General features: G+C 46.5%; 1 pseudogene; it reads left to right on the top strand.

Annotated features, from left to right (window-relative positions):
- Positions 1–3,764: 3,764 nt before the first annotated feature.
- On the top strand, positions 3,765–21,786 carry LOC150040034 (uridine phosphorylase 1-like; annotated as a pseudogene).
- Positions 21,787–23,280: the final 1,494 nt, after the last annotated feature.

Raw genomic sequence — 23,280 nt, 5'->3', positions numbered from 1 at the left:
TTCCAGCTGGGAGTTTGGCCTAGTAGTAGAGTGCATGCCTTGCATGCACGAAGACCGGGGTTCAATTCCTCGGTACCATATACATAAGAAAAAAGCCAGAAGTAGTGCTGGCTCTACCTCCAGAAGTGGAGTACAAGGAGAGCTCCAGCCTTGAAAAAATCCAAGGACAGTGCTTAGGCCCTGAACCTAAGCCTAGGACTGGCAAAAAAAAATGTGGCTTCTCTGTTTTACCACCTCATAGCAATCTGAACTGGACACTAGTGGATCATGGTTGAAATCTTACATGCTGAGGAGGCTGCGATCTGAGGATCCTAGTTTGAAGCCAGTCTGGAGAGACAACTCTCCAAGACTTTTATCCTCAATTAACTAGCAAAAAGCCAGAAGTGGAAATGCTAGAGTTAAAAAGCCAAGCTACGAATGTGAGGCCCTAATTTCAGGACCCAGGAAAAAGTAAAGCCCTATCTGACCGTAACTATCCTTTGGAACAGCATTGTCTCCCTCTAGTAGAACAGAAGGCTGAGCTCAGGCTGTGGGAACTTGTCAAGGTCTTAGATCACCGAAGGACACCAGTGTCCTCACACAAGGAAAAGTCCCCTTAGGAAATGAACTCCCATTTTTCCTGAAGTCATGAAGACTTTTAGCTTGAGAGAGTATTTAGGATAAAAACACTCCAGTAGAAGAGTATGTGGAAAGCTGAAGTAAAGGAAGAGCCTGGGTCAGCAAAGGGTGAAAAGTAGGGGAGGGTGAACCCTGGATCTTAAGCCCCACGCTTAACTATAGGAATGCACAGGTGAGGTCCAGACACTTGCCCCAAGATACTAAATAGACAATCTTGGTGAAGCACAGAGAAAATTTTAGGTAGAAGCTAAGGGAGCATGTCAGCCCATTTTCCCAGGTTCAAACTTGAGCTTTACATTGAAATAGAGAATTAGGGCAAGGGGATGAAAGATGCTTCATTATTAAGCAATCCTAGCCAGAGCAGAGGCTGCTGGCTCATTATCTCAGCTCTGGTTTAGGGAAGAGTTCCCAGGGAGCAGTTATTTCCTCAATGAGGGAAGAAACCTCCAGAATAGTAAGTCTCTGTGGCTTGGTGGGTGCTCTGTCCTGGGTGCTCAGCTGTGTCAGGCACTTAGGAAGTACCTTTGCTAAAAGTTAATAAACAACAAAAATTTCTTTTCTAAAAAGCACTATTTGCCTGGGCCAACAAAGTAACTAGAAGCTGTATTTTCCTGTCTTTAAGCTATTTCCTTTACAATCAGTTTTCAACTCTCTTGGAATCCAGGAAGGAAGCATAGAGTTTTGTTTGTTTGCTTGCTTGTTTTTGTTTTGTTTTGTGCCAGTTCTGTGACTTCAACTCAGGGCCCCATTTAATCTATCTATCTATCTATCTATCTATCTATCTATCTATCTATCTATCTATCTACCTATTTATCTGTTTGCTCAGGGCTGGCACTCTGCCACTTGAGCCAAAGCTCTACTTCTTCCTTTTTGTTAGTTAATTGGAGAGCCTCACAGACTCTTCTTTCTCAAGCTGGCCTTCACCCTCAGTTTAGCCTTCTAGGAATACAGGCATAACCCACCAGCACTAGACTGAGAACTAATACTTTATATCTTGTCTAATTATTGGTGGCGGAGGCCTAACCAACAAACAAGTCACCTTCAAGGCTTTCTTTTGCCAATCAGTGTAGCCTCTTTATTCTCTTTCCTAAAGAATCTACAAATTCCTCCTTCTTTATTCCCCTTAACATTTCAAAGGAAAAGGTAGATTTAGATGGCTCCTCAAAGTCTCTATCCTTGCAATTTTACATCAAAAAGGAAATATGATTGGTTGTGCTTTTTCCAGGCTTTAATTTCTGAGTCTTGCCCTTTAGATGCTTGGTAAAAATAGTATAATTTCCCCATCGCCTTATCTTGCTACCCAGCCTAGTTCTGGGGCTGTTTTTACCTAACTTGCAAGGGAGTGTTATTTCCCGATGTGACCAGGCTTGGATGGGCCTGGAGGGCTCTTGCCCTCCGTGTGTGTCAGAGCTTGGGCCTAACCAGGCAGAGTGGCAGCCTCAGTGATCTGACTTTGATCTCTCTGGAAGTTAAGACAGTGTAGGATTTTCAGGTGAGGCATAAAAATGGCCTGATAAAATACATTTCTTGTTTGTGACATCTGAAAACAATTTTTTTTGGGGGGGGGCAGGAATTCAGGGCCTAGGTGCTGTCCCTGAGCTCTTTTGCTCTAGGTTGGTGCTTTACTATTTTGAGCCACAGTGCCACTTCTCATTTTTTTGGTGCTTAATTGGAGACTCTGCTGTCCTGCATGGTTTTGAGCCATGATCCTCAGATCTCAGCTTCCTGAGTAGCTAGGATTACAGGTGTGAGCCACCAGTGCCCAGGTATATCTGCAAAATTTTACCTGACAAATAAATCTTGATCTTGTTTCACTCCAGAATTCACTTGCAGCTTCTTAGGGGAAAAAACAAATCCTTTAGGCCAGTTGGTGACAGCTTATACCTGTAATCCTAGCTTCTTGGGAGGTTAAGATCCGAGGATCCATGCTCAAAATCAGCACAAGGCAGAATGATCCTACCACTTTTATCTCCAATTAACTAGCAAAAGTTGGGAAGTAGATCTCTGGTTCAGGTGGTAAGAGTGCCAGCCTTGAGGAAAAAGGTTAGGGACAGTGTCCAGGGCCTCAGACATCCCCCCCTCCTCCTCTGCAAGACACACACACACACACACACACACACACACACACACACACACACACACACACACACACACACACACAATCGCCATAGGCAGCTAGAGGCTGAAAGGCTATTCTCAGAACCCCAGATCAAGAGCAAAGCAAGTAAGTTTGCACCTGGCAGCTCCCCAGGCTGCCTGCTTCTTTCTTCGACTTCTTGGTTGTCCTCAGGCCAATGCCAGCTAGGAAAGCTGGCAAAGGAAACCAGAGAGAGGAAGCAGGTGCTGGGGAGGCCCCGGGTGTGTGTGTGTGGGGGGGTGGAGCGGGTGGTGCCCCTCAGGGCTGGAGGGACAGTTTGGCAGGGTAGGTGACTGACTGACTGAGTCACTTCCCCTTATCCTACAAGCTCTCTCCTGAGTTTCTTCCAACGACTGGGGAACTTCCAGGGTCAGGAAGGAGAATCTAGAAACTGACCCATGACTGACCATGGTCCAGCCTCGGGTTCCTAATCCGTTCACACTGTCCTCCCTTTGTGCGGGTCCCCCCCTGAGAAGGCCACCTCCAGAGAGTCAGACAGGACAAGCCGGACAGACAAGACAGAGGGACAGCCTGGGGCCCGGTCAGTGGCGGGTGACCTTGGGAAGCAAAAGAACACGGTCCAGACCAGTTTTCCGTGGGTAGGACCCGCGGGCACGCTGTCCCCCGCAGTACCGGTGGTTCCGTGAGTAACGGGGTGGCAGAACAGCCCACCTGACCTGGGAGAAGAAACCAGCGGCGCACAGCACTCCAGCAACCTTTCCGGGAGTGTCCGGGGACCGGAGGTGGGGCGGGCGCGTCCTGCGGGGCTGGCCGGGCGCGGTCAGCGGAGCCCGCAGGCCGCCGGGGTGGGGCCGGGCCCCAGTCTGCGCGGGGTGACTGTCCTCGGGCGGGGACACCGGGCCGGGCGGGGCGCCGGGCTGGGATCGGAGATTCCGGTCTTGCGGTGACCGCGCGCGGCTCCGGGCGGAACCACCCGGCTCCACGCGCCGCCCCTCCGGACCCAGGCGCCGCCTCTCGGGACCCCGGTGCCGCCCCGCCAGGCCCGGGCCCCGCCCCTCCGGACCCCCGCGCCGCCCCTGCCTCGCCCCCGGAGCCAGTTCCCGCGGCGCGTCCTGGTGCGGACGTGCGGTGTAGCAGATCCCCCCGCGGGCGGCGGCCAGGTCTGAGCGGTGAGCGGTCGGGGCTCGGGCCCAGCCTTTAGTGCGGACATCCCGGCCTGTCACTGGCCCGGACAAGGCGCCGGTTGGCTGTAAGTGAGCTGTGGTTCAAGTTCACCAGATGGAGCTGGAGTGGAGGATGTGCTGGGAGCGGGGCCGGGAGGGTGGTGCGGGGCCGGGGAGGTGGTGCGGGGCCGGGGAGGTGGTTCGGGGCCGGGGAGGTGGTGCGGGGTCGGGGAGGTGGTGCGGGGTCGGGGAGGTGGAGCAGGACCGGGAGGGTGGAGCGGGGCCGGGCTGGGTGGTGCGTGGTCGGGGAGGTGGTGCGGGGCTGGCTGGGTACAGCTTCAGGGGAGTGGATGAGCTGGCTGGTGTTGCATTCCGTGGTGGGTGCACAGTTCAGGACCAGGTCGCCCAGAGTCCACAGGTGCTTCTCACCCACGTGGGGGGCGAGTTCAACACCCCCCTTCATGCTAGCAGGTCCCCCCTCACAAGGATTTTGCAACCCTTCTCTGCCTCTCCTTCTCCCCATCATCTTAGTTACTCAGTAGACTGAGATCTGAGGACAGTGGTTTGAAGGCAGCTCAAGGCATCAAAGTCTGTAAGATTCACCTGCAGTAAACTCCCTCCTCCCCTCAAAAAAGCTGAAGTGGTTGAATTAAAAAGCCTTAGGGCCAGGAATGTGGCCTAGTGATAGAGTGCTTTCCTAACATGCATTAAGTCTTGGTTTCAATTCCTCCATACCATATACACAGAAAAAGTTGGAAGTGGGGCTGTGGCTCAAAGGGTAGAGTGGTAGCCTTGAGCTGAAAAGCTCAGTGACAGCGTCCAGCAGCAGAGTTCAAGCCCCATGACCCACAGAAAAGCAAGCAAGCAAGCTTGCTCAAGGACAGGGCTGTGAATTCGGCCTAGAGGTAGCATGCTTGCCAAGCATTCACAAAAACCTGGGTTTGATTCCTTGGTACCACATACATAGAAAAAGCCGAAGTGGTGTTGTGGCTCAAATGGTAGGGTTCTAGCCTTGAGAAAACCCAAGGACTGTGCTCAGTCCCTGAGCTCAAGCCCAGGACTGGCAAAACAACAAAAAACAAAAAGCCAGGCAGCACGATGGCTCACTCCTGTAATCCTCACTACTCAGGAGGCTGAGATCTGAGGATGATGGTTCAAAGCCAGTCCAGGCACAAAAAGACCTGAATCTCTTATCTCCAGTTAACCTCTAGAAAATAGCAAGTGGGGCTTGGTTCAAGATTGGGCGGTAGTCTTGAGCTTTAGAGCTCAGGGACAGCGCCCAGGCCCCATTCAAGCCCCATTACCCACAAAAAAAAAAAAAACAAAAAAAAAACAAAAAAAAAAACAAAAAACAAAAAACTCAAGGACGGTGCCCAGGTTCTGAGTTCAAGCTTCAGGACTGGCAAAAAAAAAAAGTATAAAATGCAAGCCAAATAAAAAACAGAAAGTGAAACTTCCAAGTTTTTCTATGCCATAAAAGGAAACACTGATACCTGCTCTTCCTTCCTATCCTCCACCCTTCCTCTTTTTTTTTTTTTTTGGTCAGTTGTGGGTCTTGAACTTGGGGCTTGGGTTCTGTCCCTGAGCTCTTCAGCTCAAGGCTAGCACTCTACCACTTGAGCCACAGCATCACTTTTGTGTTTTTTGTGTAATGTTAATTGGAGATTAGAGTCTCACAGACTTCTGTGCCTGGGCTGGCTTTGAATCCTGTTCCTCAGATCTCAGGTTCTTGAGTAGCTAGGTTTACAGTGTGAGCCACCAGTGACAAACTCTCTCCCTTTCTTCCTCTTTCACAGATTTACTTCAGTCACAAGTCACAGCTCCACTTCTGGCCTTTTGGTGGTTAATTGGAGATAAGAGTTTTCTGTCTAGGTTGGATTTTAACTGAGTTTCTCATATCTCAGTCTCCTGATTAGCCAGGTTTATTGTTGCTAGCCATTGGGGTTCAGCTCTTTATTGGGATTTGAGTTTGCCCATAGAAAGATTAGCCTGCAGCTTATTGTTCAAAAGTTACTGCTCATTGTAATTGAGTGTCAGCATAGGCTAATTAGTTTGGTGATTGTCCTATGGTCATGCACATGGTTTCCAAAGATGTTCCTTCTTGTGCACAAGCATCCTGCCTTGAGGTTTGCACACGAACAATGCTTTAACTAGGGAATTGCTGAATTACTCATAGTTGTATGCAATTTCCTGACTTCCTGGTTTGGCCTGGGCTTGTGAGAACTTAACTGTTCAGAAAGCTCAGGGTGTGGTAGAAGAAACAGAGTAGCTCCAACAGGCATAGTGTCAGGGTCTGGGAGCATGGCCTAGTAGCAGTGCTTGCCTAGCAGGCACAAAGCCCTGGGTTCATTCCTTGGTATCACATACAGAGAAAAAGCCAGAAATGGTGCTGTGGCTCAAGTGGTAGAGTGCTAGCCTTGAGAAAGTCTAAGGAAAGTGCCCAGGCCCAGAGTTGCCTAGAGTCCCAGAAGTGGAAAAAAAAAAACAAAACAAAAAACTGACATGAAGTATTGGACAAAATGATCAATGTGTCTACATATACTACTGAGTAGGATCTGCTTCACAGGTCAGTGGGCAAACGGTTAGAATGAGATGGGGATTTCAAGGCTTTTCTACCAGCTTTCACTATCCATCCCATAGCCATCACTTCCAGTCAAGAACCAGTATTTTAAGCTAAGTAGCCTTCAGAAGTTTTTGAAGAAAGCCAGGCAACTGTGATTATAACCCACATTATCAGGGATGTCGTCTTCACTAAGCCAGTGGGAAGCTAATAATATGTTGCTCAGCTGTGTGACTTTCAAAAGTGATAGCCTTGAAGAGATAAACCAAGAGAAGATGCTAAGGTTTCAGTCTGCCAGGTAATCTGACATCTGGGTGGATGCTAGGTAGGTACCAAGGGCTTGTTATGGAATAAGATCTTTCCATGGTGACAGTTCGTGGTTTCCATTTGTAGAGTCACCTCAAACCTCATTAGTTTTAGTTTAGTTTTGTCATAAGGGGCTTCAAGCTTGGTGTTTTTGGCAAAGCAATTGGAAATGTTATTTATTTATCTATTGTGTCATTGATTTTATTTGTTTATTTTGCTCAACCTTGAGGCTTGAACTCAGCCTTTGTTTTTGTCTTTCTCAAAGCTAAACCCTCTACCCTTTTGAGCCATTGCCCACTTCTGGTTCTCTGGTTGTTAATTAGACATAAGAGTCTCACAGACTTTCCTATCCTGGCTGGGCTGGAACTGTGGATCCTCAGATCTCAGCCTCTTGAATAGCAAGGATTACAAGCATGAGCCCCCAGTACCTGGTTGAAAGTATAATTTGAATCAGAATTTCAAGTAAGGCCCAAAGTATAGTTGCATTTTCATCTCCTTGTACTAGACCTTAGCTCTGCCACCCCCACCATCTCTTTTCCAGTCTGGTTTCTAGGCAGGAATCATGAAGGGTCCATTCCTCCTTCACGACAACATGCTAAGATCCCACTGGTGTGTGTGTGGGTGTACATGCATGTGCACGCCTATGGCAATACTGAATTAAAGGACCAGGGAACTGTACCTAAGCTTTTTCTTCCCAAGGCTAGCTTTCTATCACTTGCACCCCAGCTCCACTTTAAGCTTTTTGCTGGTTAAAAATGGAGGTAAGAATCTTTTAGATTGGTATGCCTTTGAACTGAGACTCTTAGACGTCAGTTTCCTGAGTTGCTAATATTACAAGCACGAGATGCGAGTGCTCAGAAAAATCAAGACTTTAAAGGTGGGGGGGGGGCAGTGGATATTTGTTTTTCCTGAGCAGCATATTCTCAGCTTGCAAATGGACAGGTAGGCAGGGCTCTTGTTACTACCTCATTCTCGCTTGCACAAGAGGGTTCTTACACTACTGGCCCTATTCTACCTGGACTATGAACTCAGAGAGTACCAGGTAGCCTTTGGGGATAGGTGAGTTCACTGGGTGTGTTAATCAGTTCACGGTTGTCATCCCTTGAGGCTCCAGTTGGCCTAAGAGGTGACATCTTTCTTCTCTTTCCTCTGGTTTTTATATTTCTTAAAAGCCCCCACTGGTAAAGCCAGACCATCATCCCTACCTCCTACAGTGCACGTAGTCACCCTTCGTCCTTTTTCAACCAAGATTTCAGAAGTCTTCAACGGTCCTTGCCTGTGAAGTTGTTAAATAAAGCCTGTCTGGGGCTGGGAATGTGGCTTAGTGGTAGAGTGTTTGCCTAGCATGCATGAAGCCCTGGGTTCCATACCTCAGTACCACATACACAGAAAAAGCCCAAAATGGTACTATGGCTCAAGTGGTAGAAGGTTAGCCTTGAACAAGAGAAGCTCAGGGACAGTGCCCAGGTCCTGAGTTCAAACCCCAGGACTGGCAAGATAATAATAATAATAATAATAATAAAAATAATAAAGTATGGCTAAGCACAGGGCTGAGATAAAGGGAGGAAGGTCAGAAGGAGAAGCCTTCAAGTCCTATGAATACCAGGGGAAGGAGGAAGTAGACTCAGGAAAGCACCAGCAGCCTTGAGGCCAGGACCAAGAAATTAGCTTCTCTGACCACCTGTCTGTCTTGGGGATCCCTTCGGACTATCACTCTCCAGAGTTCCCAAACCCTTCTTTTCTCAGTGAATAGAAATTGACAGAGATGGCTCAACACCAGCACAGGCAGTTTGGGGGGAACACCAGCCAAAGCTAGTGATGCCCTCTCTCACTCACAGATTAGGAGATGTGTAGTGATCGATGAGAATGCTGGTTGTATCTGGTGGAGATTGGTAGGAAAGTAACTGACAGAGGTAATGTGCAAAATGGCGGGGCCACAGATTAGAGGTAGGGAGGAAACTAGCAAGAGAGCAGGTGGTGTTTGCTCAAGGCCCTCACCTGTTAAAATGCTAGTAAATTTTGGTCTGGCGCTAGCTGCATGACGGGTTTCGAAGGTAGGGCAGGGAGTGGCGAGAAATCAGCTCAGAGATCAGAGATCACTAACAGAGACCAGTTTGTGTAGCCCAAGTCTCAGCCATAGGAGTGGCAGGACATAGAGACACCCAGTCCATCTGACCATGTGGACTGCATAGTTCCTAATGGTTCCTGGGAGCCAGAGTCTCTGTGCATCTGATCAGTGGGTAATGGAGAAAGCTTGAAGGTACAACCTTGGTCACTTTCTTTTCTTTTTTGCAAGTTATGGGCCTTGAACTCAGAGCCTGAGCACTGTCCTTGGGCTTTCTCAAGGCTAGGGCTCTACCACTGGAACCATAGCACCATTTCTAGCCTTTTTCTATATTATGTGGTACTGAGGAATCGAACCCTGGTCTTCGTGCATGCTAGACAAGCACTCTACCACTAGGCCAAACTCCAGGTTGGGACACTTTCTTGAGGGTCAGCACAGGGCCTCTGCCCCCACCCACTGCCTCCAGTACCCTCCTTCCCTCAACAGTAGCAAAAGCTGCTTCTTTTGCTCTTCTGAGTGATTATAAATGGTCTTTCTCTGCGCTGTGCTTGGCTGTTGTTCCCTGATGTTACAGGATGAAGGGCTGTGCTTCTAGAAGTTATTCTCAGGCTGGGGATGTAGTCCAGAGAGAGAACAGCTGCCTAGCAGGGTGAGGCCTGGGCTCAATCCTCAGCACTGCCGCAACAACAATTACAACAAACTCTGCTTTTGAAAGTTCCCCTGGCAGGGTTTTAATGGCTGACATGTTCAGAGAAGTGTTTTACAAGTGCCAGGAGTATCAAGAACCAGATGAAGATAGGCAAGTAGTGATTGCTAGGGAAATTTTCCTCTGGACCCAAACAACTATCATTTCTCTGGTTTTCAGAATTTACTGAAAATGGCCAACATAATATGATTCATAACTATTAAAAATCAAACTCACTCAAAAGGACTTTCTGACGTTAAGACAGCGGTGAGATACAAGGGGTGAACTGGATTATGGGACTATTGGCTGAGATCCAGGAACAAAGCTTTGGCCTACAATGAGTGATCTTGTCTTTTCTCTTCTATCTTCCTTTTTTTCCTTTCTGTCTCTATTTCTTTCCCTCTTTCTCTTCTTCCTTCCCTTTTCCTCCTTCCGGTATTAGAGCTGGAACTCAAGGACTCAGTACAGTCTTCCTTAGCTTTTCCCCTCAAGGCTGGCATGTATTATTTGAGCCACAGGTCCACTTCAGGATTTTTAGTGATTAATTGGAGATAAAAGTTTCGCGGACCTTCTTTCCCCGAGCTGGCTTTCAATCACAGCCCACACAGGTCTCAGCCTCCTGTGTAGCTAGAATTACAGGTGTGAGCCACTGGTGTCCAACTGTATCAATGTTTTAGGTATTAGCTTGGCTGCACACAATCCTGGTGGCTTAACTATTCTGTGCAATGCTTTTCTTTCAGGTTTTCCTGGGAGAGATGGCGGCTGCAAAAGTTGAAGAAAAGAAACTTGAAAATCATCACAAGTAGGATTGATCCTTGTTGGCTGGACATATGGAGGGTCTTTAAGATTGCAATGCTTTAAGCCATTTGCTTCACTGAGAACTTGACCTATGTTAACTCATTGAAGTCAAATGACAGAGGCTAAGGGATTAAGGAACTGGAGGGCGAAGACCTCTAGCTTAGATCTTGGCACCTCTGCCCTCTACTTTCAGGACTTGTGGTCTCAGAAGATGAGGCAGTTCAGTGCCTAAATATGTGTGTTCTGCTATGAGTAGCCACTTTACTGAAGCAACCCTCTCCCTCCCCCCCGAGGTAGCTAGGATTACAGGTGTGAACTTCTTCACACTGGGCTTTGAGCATGCTATGCATGTGCTGTATGCTGGCCCATACTCCTAGACTCCCTACCTAGACCTGAGTCTATTGACCTTTTTACTTTTCTTCCTTCTCTAGTTGTCCATCACTTCTGATGGGTGTGTGAGGTGGCGCCCTGCCTTGCTTCTGGGGCTTAAACAGGAGATTCTCAGTGAATATTTGTTAAATGAGTATAGAGATAAATTCCCTGAAATTGTGTATAGAGGGGGAAAATTTTGTCTCTTGCCTCATCATCTTGAAATCCTTCCAAAAGTATTTGACAGCTGGGCACCCAAGGCTCACATCTGTAATTGTAGATAATCAAGAAGTTACTAGCCCAGGCAGAAAAGTCTATGAGACTCTTATCTCCATTAAGCAGCAAAAAGGCAGAAGTGGAGGTGTGGCTTAACTGGTAGAATGCCAGCCTTGAGCAGAAAAAGGCCGGTGAGAGGGCCTAAGCCCTGGGTTCAAGCTCCAGTACTGGAACACACACATAAAACAGTATGTGAGAGCCTAGTACAATTCCTTATGGTAAGGGTCAAAATTGCATAGTTAGAAACTGTGGTGATCTCATAGTTACACTGTTTCCTTCTGTGCTTGCAGTGAAGAAAGGTTTTCTGTTTTGAAAGATGTGGCTGAGTTGTCTTCATGGCATCCTGTTGCACCATTTCCGGGCACATCCATCAACTGTTTGGTTTTGGATTTTGTTCCTGAAATTCTGAGAGAAACTAGAGTACCACCTCCATATCAAAGCCAGTTGTCATGAAAAGAACTATTCTCTGCACAGGTTGTTTTATAATGGTCCGCATTTCAGAATTCTCTAGAGATCAAAAAAGCTTTCTGGACTGGTCCTAACAACATATACTTTTGGACTTGGGCCCTTAAAAACAAATGTTCCATTCCCTTACTCCTTATTAAAATGAGTTTGGAGTGGTCACTGTGGGTATTTTAATCCATCAGCTCATGCTGCAGTATCCCTTCACACTTATCTGGGAGCAGTCGCCAACCCTGCATGCTTTGTATAAATCTTTAGTCTCTTTAGTTCTGTTTGTTTGCCAGAGTTGGGGCCTGCACTTGGTGGCTTGTACCCTCACTTAGCTTTTTCACTCAAGGTTAGTGCTCTATTATTTGAACCATACCTCTGCTTCTGACTTTTTGCTGGTTAATTGTGGATAAGAGTTTCTCAGATTTATCTGCCCTGGCTGACTTGAAACTGTAATAGTCAGATCTCAAGAACTGTAATTACCGGTGTGAGCCACTGGGTCCCACTGTCTCTCTAGTTTTTTATACTTTCTATTCTGTAGCTGCCTCGACAATGTTAACATGGTTGAATTAATCTGGACTCCACTCTGGTGGGTGAAGGTCAGAAGGGGAACTTGAGAAATAGGAGAGAAAGCAACTCGATGTAGGCAGAAGGAGCAAGAAGGGCCCTTAGCGTTTGCTGTTAATGCTGACTGAAATAACCCAAGAATAGATGAAATAGTCTAGAAAACTGAGCAGAGCCAATTCAATGTTGTTTTGCATATTTGCAGATAAAATAAACTGTAGCCTTGACCTCTGATGCCAATACTAGGGCTTGCACTCAGGGCCTGGGTTCTGCCCCTTTAGCTTTTTCTCAAGGCTGGCATCCTATTATTTGAGCCACCTCTTCACTGGATGTTTACTGTTAATTGGTGATGAGAGTTTCATGGACTTTCCTGTTCAGGCTGGCTTTAATCTGTAATCCTAAATTCTCAGCTTCCTGAGTAGCTAGGATTCCAGCCCTGAGCAGAGCACCCACCTTTTGCATTGTTGTGGTTGTGATAAAATGTACATAGGGGATAACAAGCATCCTCGGGAGAGAAGGAGCTGGATCTCTGAGGAAAGTCACTTTGTGTAATAGTCCAGGTACTCCTTGACTTAGGACTGGGTTACACTCCCACAAACGTAGTGCAGACTGAAAATATCATAAACTGCAGTTCTGTCTAAGTTAACAAACAGCAGATTGTTCAGTGTCATAGAGTTCCCCTTGTGATGGTGTCCTTGACCAAGAGCTGTGGAGGCTGCATAGCCTTGCTAGGAAGGGTTGCAGTCTGTATAATTGCCTTCAGAAAAGATCCAAGTTCAAATTCAAAGTATTGCTTTACTGAATGCCTAGCACTTTCACACCACTGTCTAGTGAAACCGAGTCTGGATTATTTATTTCCAATCACAGGCAGCAGAGACATTTGCTCTCTACTTTTTCTTTTCTCATGAGTGGTCTTTAGTTCTACGTATAAAGTTAGATGGAGGAGTATAAAGAAAACTCTCATTCTTCTGCGTTCAGAGACTAAGTTTCAGAGACTCTGGTAATCAGAAGACAGGCATTGTTGATGAAGCCATGTCAACTCTGGTTCTCAGGGAGCTTGACAGGCTGGTAATGGAATTGCCTCCACCTGAGGTACCTGGTTTTGTAACTAGAATTCATCAGCGCATGATTACATAGTCATTGTTTGTGTTGCTTTCCTGAGTGGATAGCTGACTGGAATGATTTGTGGCAGAAACTTAATGGCCGGTAAAGGTATAAGCCACATTAAAGTTTGTCAGCTCTTATTAAAGCAATGCACTGTAAGCCACAGCGATAAAAAGTAAATGAAGAGACATCTTCTCTCACCATTCCCAGTCGACTGAGATGTGCTAGCAATAAGACAAGAAAAAGGAGTTAGAGCTATGTGAACTAGAAAGGTTATCCTTTTGGGTGGTAGGGGTGATTTTTTTTTTCTATTCCTGTTTGCTAATGGTAGCACCAAAATATCATCAGGTTTATGTATTAAATGCACTTGATTTGGATAGCAACCAGCTATATACAGCAACTGTGTATGGATGATTCAACACTGTGATGTCTGTCGTGTGGTGGGATCTTCTGAACTTTTGCTGGTTTCCTTTGAACAGGGGCTGTCAGAGCAAAGAGGAGTTAAAAGAGGGAGGAGATGGGCTAGTGGAGACCTTGACAGCTGAGGAGTGTCTTATCGCTGGGTTCTGATTGTGCCTTACAAGGAACAATAATAATCAGCCAATATCACCACAATCTCTAAACTCAATTTCTTGTTTCTAACAGTGACAGTGACTGCCTCATTCAGCTTTCCAATCCAAACCTAGAAACCATGAAGGAAGATGTTCTGTACCATTTCAGCCTCAGCACCAGCTATGTTTGGCGATGTAAAGGTAAAAATCCAGGCTTTAATTCTAGGAATTTGCTGTACAGTAACCTCCTATGTGATGCAGACAGGCCTGCTTAGGGTAGTAGAGAGGGGGCAGGCACCTGTCATTATGTGTTTATTAGATTTTTACAAATTTCCAAGTATATGAACTAACAGGTAAAGGAAACTAAGTAGTGTTGCATGGACTTGCTTGATCTTTTATATCTTTGGTAACTGTACAGACAGGAAATTTCCTGAATCAAGCCGAAAGACTTACACAGCAGGGCCAGTTACTTTGGGGTTCTCAGAAGCATTGCTTGAGCCAGGAGTGTAGAGCCAACCTAGGGAACATTAGGATACTGTCATCTCAAATATAAATGAATGAATGAAAGTAACATGCCTGGTACTGATGCCTCATGCCTATAATCCTGGCTACTCAGGAGGCTGAGATCTAAGGATTGAGGTTGAAAGTCAGTCTGGGAAGGAAACTCTGTGAGATTCTTATCGCCAATTAACCACTAGAAAACTGAAGTGGGGCTGTGACTCAAGAGGTAGGTTGGTAGCCTTGAGCTGAGGAGCTCAGGGACAGCGCCTAAGTCCAGAGTTCAAGCCCCACACAATCAACAACAACAAAAATTCCAGGAAAAGCAGGGATAGTTATTTAGACAATTTGTATTACAATGATAATTTAAGATATATATTCATATTTTGTTAATTTAATGATCTCTCAGGACTTACATCGCAAAGTATAGCATTGAGTCTATATTTTTCTACAAAATCTTCAGTTCCTTACGGTTGATTTAGTCTAATAGGCTTAAAAATATTCTTAAATTTATTTATTTGTTGGGGGGAGTTCTGTGGCTTGAAACTCAGGGCTTTGTGCGCTTGCTTGTATTTTCCACTCAAGACTGAGGCTCTACCATTTGAGCCACAGTTTCATGTATAGCCTTTTTTCTGGATAATTGGAGATGATAAATCTCACAGACTTTTCTGCCTGCGTTGGCTTCAAACTTCTGTCATCAGATGTCAGCCTTATAAGTAGGAAAGAGTACACATATGAACTACCAGCACCCAGCTAAGTTTATTTTTACTTGACACATAAAGACAGTATGTATTTATGGGGTACAGTGTAGTACTACAGTATAATTCTACAATGTATAATGATTGGATCAAGGTAGTATATCTGTAACTTTTTTTTAAATTGTTTTTTGGTTTGGGAACATTCACAATCTTGTCTTCTAGCTACTGGGAAATGAACATTCAATTGTGGTTAGCCATGAATACTTTCCTGCTCACATAGAACTTTGCAAATCTCTAGTCCCCATGGGGAAAGCTGACTTAATGCATGGAATGGCAAATCAGAAGAATGACAAGCCATCCAACTTATAGTTGCATCCAGAGGTGCTGACCCAGGGCTAGGTCACTTCTAACATTGAGTACTGTTCCAGGTACCGTGTTGGTGTCCAACTCCAGGAAACTTTCCAGGTGCTCTAATTAGTGTTTTGTTTTCTGTTCACTATTGGGGCTTGAACTCAGGGGCTTGTGCTCTGTTTTGCTGAAGGCCGATGTTGTATTATTTGAGTCACAGCACTACTTCTAGATCTTCGTTGTTTAAAGAGTCTCTTGGATTTTTCTGCCTAAGGCTGGCTTCAAACCGCAGTCGTCAGGTCTCATCCTCTTTGAGGGTCTAGGATTACAGGCATGAGCCACTGGCACATGGCTTCTGGGTCTTCATTCATTAACATCATCTATAATGATTACATTCCAGCCTGTGGAGATCTCATGTTTAAAGAATAATCCCTTTCTTTTATCTTCAGATTCTCTAAAACTACTGCTCTCTCTTTTTATTACACACATATGTGTATATGTGTGTTTGTGTGTGTATATATATATATTTTTTAAAGCATATCCCATCTTATTTATTTATTTATTTATTTATTTATTTATTTATTTATTTATTTTGCCAGTCCTGGGCTTGGGCTCAGGGCATGAACCCTGTCCTTGGACTTTCTCAGGGCTAGAGCTCTACCACTCGAGCCTCAGCACCACTTCCAGCTTTTTTCTATGTATGTGGTACCGAGGAATTGAACCCGGGTCTTCGTGCATGCTAGGCAAGCACTCTACCACTAGGCCAAACTCCCGGCCCCTATATATGTATATTTTTTTCAAATGTTTTCTTGCTCGATACATCACAAGTTGAAGCTTTTACTTCTCTGATGGAGCCACCCACAGTAACCTAAACCTCCCCAACTCTTTCCGTGAATTGGCCTTTTGGCACTCAGGTGACCAGTGGCTCATTTTGCAGATTTGGTATGGGACCCTAGTCACAGGAAGAGTTGGAGGTGAGTGAAGACTTCCCATTCTCAGCCCAATCCCAGGCTTTCTGCAGTCTTTGGCATGGTGCAGGAGGCCAAGCACACATGGTGCCTGGAATTGCCTTCACAAAGGCAGCAGAGGCCTGGATCTCTGCATGTGGAGAGCTAGTTGCATTGTTTTGTGTTACCCCATAATGAGCAATGAGTCCCAGACCAGAGCTTCTGAATCTCACCAGGAAATTCAGTAAAGCCAGTTATCCCTCCTTTCTCCTCAATATGGTAGGTGAGGCAGAACCATGGAATTTGCATTTTACTGAGGTTCTTGAATAAGCCAGATATTCCTGGTGAGGAGTCTTGGTCTTGAAGACCTCTGCTGACAGCAGTGTGCTGAGGGGGGTCCTTGTTCTCTGGTTGCAGTTTGTGTGTGTTGGTGGAAGCCCCTCCAGGATGAGTGCCTTCATCAGGTATGTGGCCACAGAGCTGGGCCTTGACCATCCAGGAGAAGACTTTCCCAACATTTGTGCAGGGACTGACCGCTACGCCATGTACAAAGTTGGACCAGTGCTGTCTGTGAGTGTGAGTACTGGCTGTGTCCTTGGGCTGGGTCTCTAGGCTCTGGGGTCCCAGCCCCCACCCTCTGTACCCACAGACATCTGGCACCCTAACACCTGCTGACTGTTAGTAGTGGGAGCCAGGTGAGCTGGGTGCAGCTGGGGTGGGGCTGGGGGGGATAGATGAGACCAGGATTGTGACTTTAAGATTCTGTCTCCTGGAGCACCTAAGCATACAGATACAAATACTATGCAAATACTGCACAGCTGTGCACATAGTGCTTGTGTGATAGGGGCTGGGGCAGGCAGCCTGGGAGCCCAGCAAAACAAAGGAGAAACTGCCTTGCATGGACCAGGGGGTAAGGGGAGCTAAGGTACCAGGTCTCCAGTCTTCTCTTCCATCACACAGTGAGTGAGTGAGTGACTTACTTCATAACAACTGTGTGTGTGTGTGTGTGTGTGTGTGTGTGTGTGTGTGTGTTATGTGTATGTGTTGGGGTGGGAAGACAGTACTAGGTCTTAAACTTGGAGCCTGTGTCCCTTAGCTTTTCTGTTCAAGGCTAACACTCTACAGCTTGATCCATAGTTTCACTCTTTTATAGAGCTTCCTGCTCTGACTAACTTTGAACTGTGATCTCAGCCTCCTGAGTAGTTCATGTTACAGGTATAAACCACTACTACCCAGCTGAGACAATTTTTTTTTTGCCAGCCCTGGGGCTTGAACTCTGGAATTGGGCACTGTTCTGGAGCTTTTTTGACCTCAGGGCCTGAGCACTTGGGCTTTCTCAAGGCTAGAGCTCTACGACTTGAGCCACAGCACCATTTCTGGCTTTTCTTTTTTTTTTTTTGCCAGTCTTGGGCTTGGGCTCAGGGCCTGAGCACTGTTCTTGGACTTTCTCAAGGCTAGCATTCTACCACTTGAGCCTCAGCACCACTTCTGGCTTTTTTCTATGTATGTGGTACCGAGGAATCAAACACGGGTCTTCGTGCATGCTAGGCAAGCACTCTACCACTAGGCCAAACTCCCGGTCCCTGGCTTTTTTTTTTTTTAATGTATATATGGTACTGAGGAATTGAACCCCAGTCTTTGTGCATGCTAGGCAAGTACTCTACCACCAGGCTAAACTCCCAGCCCCCCGGCTGGAATTCTTAAAAGGGGACCTTTTCCCCTAGGGCTCTGCTACACAGCCTCTGGGAGTAGCTAGGTCATTCTGCAGGAAGGAGATGGTCATCTTTGAAAGATGGGAGAGAGGATGTACAGAGACCTCAAGGTGCGAAAATGGCAGATGTGAATTCAGTACCAGTTCTTTTTACTATATGATACATAACCTAGGCACAGAAATAGCTGACCAAAAAAATAGAGTAATTAAAGCAATATACTGTAGCAAAAATCATGTGAAGCCGGGCACAGTGTCTCAAGTCTGTATGTAGTCCTTGCTTCTTGGAGATGGGGAGCGATGTATCACAGTTCAAGTTCAGACCAGTCTTGCTGACCTCTCCCCGGCCTCCCGCTCCACATCCCCAGTTTTGAAGACTACATATCTACCAGTAGTAGCCAAGTATGGTGGTGCGCAGTTGGTCAGACCTGTAAGGCCAGGAAGCCCAATAGGAGGATCACAGTGCAGGCTGGGTCAGGCATATGGCAAGACCTATAACCAATGGCTAGTGAAATGACTTAACAAGTATAGTTTCTGCTTAGCTATGCAAGACCCCTAGTTCAATCCATAGTACTGCCCCCTCAAAAAGTTATGTGAATATGGCCTTAATTTGATCTCTTGCTTATCTGCTATATATTTGATGATATGGAACTGGTCCTTCTTGTTGACTATGAACACAGAGCTTATCTTCTGTTGAAGGATGACATCTGTGTGTGTGTGTGTGTGTGTGTGTGTGTGTGTGTGTGTGTGTGTGATAGTATCTCACTAAGTAGCCCAGGCTCTTGCCTCTGCCTCCAGGGTGCTGAGATTACTGGTGTTTTGCATCTTGTCTGGTCAAGGAGTGACATGTGTGTGTGTGTATGCACTAAGGTACCACCCTGGACTCAGCTTTGGCATTTTTCTCTGGTTTTAGCATGGCATGGGCATTCCCTCCATCCCCATCATGCTGCATGAGCTCATCAAGCTGCTCTACCATGCCAGGTGTTCCAATGTCACCATCATACGAATCGTCACTTCTGGGGCTCAGGTAAGGACGATAGAGGGGGCCTTAGCTTTGGGGAGGTCACAGAGCTCCCTGTAGTGGCATCATTGATCTACCCAGCATCGAGTCCCACCTTGGCTTTGTTGAAGAGTGTTAATGGAGCATGGATAGGAATCTTCTGTCATGTTTGTCTAGTCTGTCCTCTTGGCTGGTGTGCAGAGATTGGTACCAGAAAGGACACACTCCTTGCACACACAGAAGTGTGTCTTGTGGAGCTCACACTTGGTGCCTTATTTGCCTGGTTCCTTTTTTTCATGTTCTACACAGTGTCTCTTGAGTACCACTGCTGCATTTATTCACCCTTGCTCCCTCATCTGGTTCCCCTTTTATTTTCTCCAGTCCTCCACACATTTCCCTTGCTTTTCCCTTTTCCTGCAAGATTTGGAACCCAATGAAAAAGCCACAGAACAACCCAAGAAAGAAAGACAGACGGTTACAAACTAAGGGAAAGATCCTTCAATGAGCCCCCAAAACTTGCCAAGTAGACATGGGGAGTGTATATCTATAATTCTTGCTACTCAGGATTCTGAGATCTGAAGACTTCATGTGAAGCCAATGCAACAGGAAAGTCCATGTGACTCATACCTCCAATTAAACAGCACAAGACTGGAAGTAGAGCTTGGCCAAAGTGGTAGAGAGCTAGCCTTGAGTGAAAAATTTCAGGGACAGCATCCAGGCCTTGAGTTCAGGCCTTATACTCCTCTCTCTCTGTCTCTCTCTCTCTCTCTCTCTCTCTCTCTCTCTCTCTCTCTCTCTCTCTCACACACACACACACACACACACACACACGCAGAGTTCACACTATTTAGTGTTTTTGTTTTCCTTTTAAAAACAAAAGAAGGTAGCCAGGCACTGGAGGCTTATGCATGTAATCCTAGATACTTAAGAGGCTTGGATCTGAGGCTTGTAGTTTGAAGCCAGCCCAGATAACAAAGTCCATGAGACACTTATGTCCAATAAACTACCCAGAGAAAGCTGCAAGTGGCACTGTGGCTCAAGTGGTAGAGAGTGGTAGAGTACTTTCCTTGAGCATAAAGAGACCCAGGGACAGCATCCAGGCTCTGAGTTCAAGCCTCAGGAATGGTAAAACAATAACAGCAACAAAGAAGATGAAGGATTTAATGAAAAAGCAAATTGCTGAAGATGCTGTATTGTGTCTCTGATCACAGATCAGACACACTGGGTAAGATATAAAGAGAAGCGCCACCATGTGGTCACAGCTGACAATACAGAGTCTCCATGTCTGTGCTGCAGGACAAGGCCGCCTGGATGGTGCCCTCTGCTCCTACACGGAAAAGGACAAGCAGGCCTACCTTCACGCTGCCCACGCAGCTGGCATCCGAAACATCGAGATGGAATCTTCAGTGTTTGCAGCCATGTGCAGTATGTGTGGCCTACGAGGTAAGCAGGCACAGGATGGCCTCTGCTCTCCATCTCTGCTCTCCTGGCCAATCTTGATGTCCAGGCCACCGCTTCCTACCCCACCACAACCTATGCTTTTGGCTTTTATCAGTGGGCTCACAGGTCAGTGTCACACCCAGCTGATACCCTTGCACCCTTGGGGAAAACGCTGTGTGATCAAGACAGCATCATTGGTGTCCCCGTAGTCTCCACATAGCGCAGTGAATGTCTGATGGAAAGGGGATCATACAGCTTCGATGCTGGCTTGCTGGCCAGTAAGGGGCCCTGAGCCTGCCAATGGCTTGGCTTTCAGTGCTCTCTGGCCTTTGAATGTGGAGTTCTTCTAGAACAGCTTCCCTCCCAGAATTCCCTTGGTCAAATCACCTTAGCCTTCTAGGCTGTACAGAACAGGTGAGAGCCTGCCTTGGAATTGGCTCAGGCATGAACTTATTTCCTTGTGATAGGCTAAGGTATGAACTCAGAGTTTCATGCCTTATCTTGCCAGGTAGGGGCACTGCCAAGTGAGCCATGCTCCCGTCCTTTTTCTTGCTGTGTGTATATTTCAGATAGAGTCTGCAGTTTGGCCAGGCCACTTTGCATTGCCATCTCTACCTATCTTGTAACTGGGAGTGTAGCCGTGAAACCCCACAACTTGTTGGTTGAGATTGGATCTTGTAACTGTACCCTGTTGGCTCTGAACCATTTTTCTCCTCATCTCCATCTCTCAAGTAGCTAGGATGACAGGTGTAAGCCACTGCCCCAGGCCTAGTAGGACTTTTCCAGTAGAAGCGAGGAAAGAGGTGGGTGAGACCGAGGACAAGGTGCTGTTTGTAAGGGCAGAGCTTCTAGAGTTCCTGAGCCAACCATGCTGCTTTCCCTGCTTGCTTCATCCCCCATCCTCTCCTGAGTCAGAGTGGACAGAGCAGACTTGCCTAGGGCATGCACAGGCTGAGGCTCCCTGCTCCCTGCTTGGTCTGATTCTTGTGAATGAAGCTAGAGATCTGGCACTTGGGGTTGACATGGTCTTTGTGTTTGGCAGCTGCAGTGGTGTGTGTCACCCTCCTGGACCGCCTGCAGGGGGACCAGATCAGCAGCCCTCAGGAGGTGCTTGCAGAGTACCAGCAGAGGCCACAGCGGCTGGTGAGCTACTTCATCAAGAAGAGTCTGGGAAAAGCCTGAGGCTCAGAGACAAGCTGTCCCCAGGTCTGTCCATCCAAACGGATGTGCAAAGTCTCCTTTTGTGTGATTTGGAGTGTGGGCTGGTGGCCCATGCTTTAGGAGGCTGAGATCACATTCTACCCTCAGAGCAGACATCCAAGACCCTACTCAACTTGGTTTTTCATGGAGACAAGGTCTCACTACAGTTTTTTTCCAGGCTCCCTCAAAGTGTGATCCTTCAGGTCTCCAAATCCCTCAATTTCTGGTTCCAAATTACTGTCTCCATACATGGGATTACCTGACTGTTCAATTTCTATTTCATATCCTACTTTGATTAATGATTATGGTATGTAACATAAAGAAAATTATTTACATGTCAGATAGATGGCTTTATGTGCTCATTTATTCCCCACTGATGACTTGCTCCATAGATTCCATGAGATACTAGACACGAATGAACAGGATTTCCTTTCCCTTCTTCCCTGTAGAGCAGTTGCATTCAGTTCATGACCTCCCAGTGAAATAGGAGACAGAGACCCAAATGTTATGGGAAGGCAATCGTCTTAAATTCTTGCGTCCCAGACACAAGACCTCTCAGTTCTCATGTCTGGCGTGAAGAAAGAAGTTCATGTGTGGGGTCCTATTGAAAGATGGGTGGACATCTGACAAATGCTGGAAGGTCACTTTGTGAAGGGGAAGATGTATGAGCAGCAATCACGGGACAGTGACAGCCAGAGTGCAGAGAGGGCCACCCCAGTACCAAGAGTGAGGGCATGGTCGTCTAAGATACATCCTCTGTGGGCAGGCTGAATATACTCTCCCAGACTATGCAAGAATCAAATGTACCTGCTATTCAGATTTAGCTTGTGTCTGGTGCCTCTTTCACATGTGTCACTCTAACAAGTCAGGAGGCTGACTTAGTTGTGAGGATCTTGGTTTCCAGCCAGCCTGGGCAGGTGAGACATTTCCAATTAGCCACGAAGAAAACCCGGAACTTTGAGCAGTGTTTCAAAAAAAGGAACAGTGCCTAGGCTCTGAGTTCAAGGCTAAGACCAGCACATACAAACACACACACACATACACACACATACCTCAAAGAAAGACTAGATCCTTGATTTTTCCAATTTGTACAGGACTCTACAATGATTCACTCATACTGATAATGGGGGAACAAGGATACAACGTGGAGGTAAGGCAACTTGTCTGGGCTTTAGTACACTATGTGCGGACGGCAGAGCCACAGTGTGAATGGGAAGGAAGGGCTGTGCAGGAAGTTCCCTCAGCCTTTGCAACACTTCCCTCCTTGGCCTGACAAATGAATGGGTCATCTGCTAAAGCACTTCAGCTCCTGGAAAGGTGTGTGAGCTGGCAGGGACACACAAGATGAAGACACCAATGGCCACCTCACCAGAGTATAGGGAAGACCTCAAGAAAGGTGTGAAAGGTTGGTAGGGACTGTAGCCCACAGTAGCATCTCCTAGATGAAGACAGCAGCATTTGCATCCTGGCCTGGTTGCCGTGTCCTTATTCAGAAGGCTCTGCTACATTTCCCCCTTTATTTGTATCTCCAGGATCTTTAGCTTCTACTGATAGAACTATTAAGGGAATGCATCTCCTTATCCCCTGCAGCACACAAATCAAAACAAAAACCAGTAGCTTTCTTTCCTCTATGAATATTTTCAGATAGGATATTTTCCAAGAGGAAAAAAAGTCTTAAGCCAAATCAGTGCCTATCCTGAGTAAATGAATATGTGGAGTTGAGGAACTCTTTTATTCTACACCTGGGCTCTGAATTAGAAATAAAGTTTGTCCTGAATGTGGTAACCTAAGAATGTTCATTGGCAGCTAAGGGTCCAGATGGCACTCTTTTAAT

This window comes from Megascapheus bottae, unplaced genomic scaffold (assembly GCF_031878675.1).
Source record: "Megascapheus bottae isolate mThoBot1 unplaced genomic scaffold, mThoBot2.hap1 HAP1_SCAFFOLD_87, whole genome shotgun sequence".
Lineage (NCBI taxonomy): Eukaryota > Metazoa > Chordata > Mammalia > Rodentia > Geomyidae > Megascapheus > Megascapheus bottae.
This window is presented reverse-complemented; position numbering and strand designations above follow the sequence as displayed.